At 40.3% G+C, this 3900-nt stretch overlaps 1 protein-coding gene across 1 annotated transcript in view; it reads right to left on the bottom strand.

Moving 5' to 3' along the window:
- Positions 1-3819: 3819 nt before the first annotated feature.
- Positions 3820-3900, bottom strand: part of LOC123443668 — a 974-nt gene continuing 893 nt past the window's right edge. The window contains exon 2 of the mRNA XM_045120163.1: positions 3820-3900. This exon is cut by the window's right edge and continues 190 nt beyond it. The gene's annotated coding sequence lies outside the window, so the exon portion shown is untranslated.

The following is a 3900-nucleotide window of genomic DNA, read 5'->3' as shown; positions in this document are numbered from 1 at the left end:
TATACTTGCGGAACACTAAGATGCGCCACTATGCATACTAAGTCCACGTCCCCAAATATGGATAGTGTCGCATCTTCGACGTGACATTCTCGTCCGGCTACAACCGGCGTGTGTTTTGCTACATGCAACCGTGAAGATGCATCCAACAGAAGAAAAAAGCTACAACCGACAAACGAAGAAGCAACAACTTGCTGACCATTTTGCTGCAAGCAATGAAGGTGAAGCTATGGACAGTGCCGGTGAGCATCGGGGCTGCGACGACCGGCAATGAACCGTTGAAGCTGCAACCTCGTGCGCTAGAGTTGCAGTCGCTCGCGAAAAAGCTATAACTAGCGCCTATTTTTGCTACATAAATGATTGTGATTTTTTTACTGGCGAGGCAGACAACTGCTACCGGCAACAAGGAAGATGCATCCCGCAGAAGGAAATGTTGCAACCGTCAACAAAAAAGCTACAACCAATATCGCAAAAAAGCTTCAACTACGACAACGGATGCTACAACCATGTCGCGGTAGAGCTGCATCCGTGACTCACTTTTCCCGAAACAGATGACCGCGGCGAGCGCGACGGTCACCACGATGAGTATTTGGAAACCCCGGCGTGTTGCAACCATCAATCGACGAAAATACCACCATCCAGGCCGGAGCTACAAGCGGGGCGGGAGCGGGGCGGGGGTGGGGAGAGGGCGGAGCTGTGTTTGGCCGATGGCGTATTTACACAGTCTGCGACGGACCTGCCTATGGCTAGCGCAGGACGAGCGGGAGGCTGCCGACGATTGTCGTGGTCGTCTTTTTTTCTCCAAGCGTGTGTGAGGAGGGAGGAAGCCGACGGTCCAACCTGTACGTTAATCAAGGCCTTTAACATGCGCTAAATCGAAGGCTAGGCCGAAATTTTGGCCGGCGTGCCAGCGCCTAGTGCTCCCCTAACTTAAATAGGACTGGAGGGCAAAAAGCAACGCCTTCCGCATCTATTTTGAATAGATTAGGCACTAAATCCAGAATACGAGTGGCGGGCGATTTTGTGTTCATTCCACAACAATGTGGCCCTTTGCATACTAGTGGACCCGTTGCACCAAATGGGGCAGAGGCACACGAAAACCATGTTCGTGATGAAAAAAATCCCATGGTTTAGTGCCCTCTAATAGGAAACATGATGAAAAGTAATGTATAATGATATGAATATACACGACCTAACCTAATAGCACAGAGTCTAATTTAAAACAAAAAACATGCCTTGGTATGAAAAAATAAGATAGAATTATCTTTCAAAATCTATACAATGAGTGTTTTGAAAAAGTATTGTCTTTCTCGGTAAAAATAGGTTTTAGCAACCACTTAGGCATAGAGCCCCATTTTAAACTATGACCGCTTTAAAAATACCTGTTGCGCCAAATAGGGAAGAGGCCCATTAAATTCATGTGCATAATAGAAGAAAATGTTATAGTTGTTATGGTTGTGGGCAAGCTTATATGGTAACAAATTTAGCCCCTTTTAGTAAAAAAGAATGATGTGTTTTTAGTCATATTTTGTTTGAGCAAGCACGCACGGTAATAATTTCGATCCCTACGTATACAAAAATAAATCATTTTGTTTCCCAGTTCCTTCATGCAGCGATAATTGTAGTCTCTTATCTATATTTTCAGCTCGCGTTTCACGAATACAATTGCTTCCATAATAGTGTAGCCACACGGCTGTTTTTGTTTCCAATACATATGTAGAAGAAAGGAAATAAATAGTCACACACACCCTGCTACTGTCCCATACTTTGCTTATTGGTATGTGAAGTAACCTTAGCAGGATCTTCTTCTTCAAGCTGCTTATTGGTAGAAGATTCTGCACCGTCAATAGGTGAAGGTGGCACTGGAGTTCGAACAATTCCATCTCTCTGCATAATTGCAATCATCCTTTCGACTGAACTGAGCATGTTTCAGAAGCCCAAGATGCTGCCACCAAAAGCATCCTTTTGCAGTTCACATCATTGACAAAATATCATATTCCTTTTTGTGTCAACTGTATCGCCAGGTAACCTATGTTTTCATTTATCTTATTTTCCCAAATTAAGATTGTCTGGCTGTCTTGCCATCGCTTACTAAAGGCACTGTTCTGCTTATTTAAACAAGTGCAGTACATAAAAGTTATATCAACGCACGAACAAAAAAGGTCAAATACCTATTTCATGAATACATTAATATTTCCCTCAAGAAAAAATCAAAATAACCAGTTCTAAGTTTAGCTGAAATTGCGTCCAAGTTATTGAGTCACTGATTGTTGTACTCATAGCTTTTAAACTGCTTAATCGATCTCAGCAGATAAATTATTCTCGGATACCTATAGAGAATTCCCTACAACTTTATTTAAGGTGATTGGTACAAAAACTATCTCTAACTAGGTTGAACACAGGTATATAGATCTCACAACCTCGCTATTACTAAACAGTAGCACCGTTTCTGGCTTAACTCCTATTATCAAATTTCAGTGAAACCAGCACCATTGGAAACATAAAAACAAGAGCTACAACTGTTGTTTTAGGAGTGCATTGAAATTTCGCACAGATTATGCCCCGGATTTGAAAGAAACCTAGTGCTAAAATATACGAGCTAGCAGCTACAAATCTGAATATAATTCGGCCTTATATCAGCACCTGCCTGTGTTTGTAGGAGAAAATAAACAAAATACGGATCGCATCTGCAACTTGCTGTGAGCAAATGCCACCTCCAATGGGGATGAACCAAGGTTAAAGGGAATGTCTCCTCCAAACTCAATAATCCTAAACAGGAATGGTTTTAGGAAAACTAACAACTTATTCAAGGATAAACTTGCTGCAGAATAATAGGTTGCTAGTGTTACTTTTCTATATAGAAAAACTAACAAATGAGAAATAACCTAGAAGATACAAAATAGGGCTCGGATATATATTCAAAAACCAAAGGAAGTGAAATTGGTCAGCTATCAACAAAAAGACAGGAAGTAACATCATAAATTTGAGAACCAGCATCACAATAATCTGAACACTACAAAATATGGTCGTAATTTGTTGTTTCTGTAACTAAACAACCAAAAGTAGTGCTCAAAATATATGGAATAAACACTGCATCATCTCCTAGAAGCATAAAGGTAATAGTATTCCATCATCTCCACTCTAGGCATATCAAAATTAAACTAAGCAAACCTGACACAGCCAAGAACCAATTTCTATCGTGATAAACGACAATACCATGAAAAAGAACGAGAATAGTTAGTACATCGCTAGTACAAACCTGACACAACCAGAATAACATGAGTAACAATACCTTTTTTTCTGCAATAGTGAAATTACGTGAATGTTCCTATGTAGTGAGGGAAACAGAGTAAACTGAAGCCTCTTGACCCAAGAATGTTCTTTTTCATTCTAAAAATAGTGGCATCAATTTAGTAACCTCAACTTAAAGATGGCCCCAAAACCGGAAGAAATAAAAAGAAAGCTATAACACGAGAATTTTTGCAACCGGACTGATAAATAATACACATGAATGTTTATGAGATAACAACTATATAAAATCTGCCAAAGGATTCTATATAGTTGAAGAGCTTCATCAGAGGGTACCAATTGCCTAAACATAAGATATATTTACCAATTGGCGAGCCTCCTAACCTTCATGTTCTTAACTGAAGTGCGATGCAAACAACTTCTACACAGAACCTGAAACACATCGTCAATAAATTTTAGTATCTTACAAAGCCTCCCCAAGATGAGATAGAGTTGACACACAAGAGTTTCAGACCAATTGATAATTAGCGAGGGCAACTTGCATACCTGGAAAGAGCATAGCAGAGCAAAAGTTCATACTACTGAAAAGAAAAATCTCTCCATTTTCTGTTCACTTGGCACAGGTTCGGTCGATATGAAACTGGCAACAAATCT

The sequence above is a fragment of the Hordeum vulgare genome, chromosome 3H (genome assembly GCF_904849725.1).
Source record: "Hordeum vulgare subsp. vulgare chromosome 3H, MorexV3_pseudomolecules_assembly, whole genome shotgun sequence".
Lineage (NCBI taxonomy): Eukaryota > Viridiplantae > Streptophyta > Magnoliopsida > Poales > Poaceae > Hordeum > Hordeum vulgare.
Note: the sequence above shows the minus strand (reverse complement) of the source record. Positions and strands in the feature narration are given on the sequence as shown.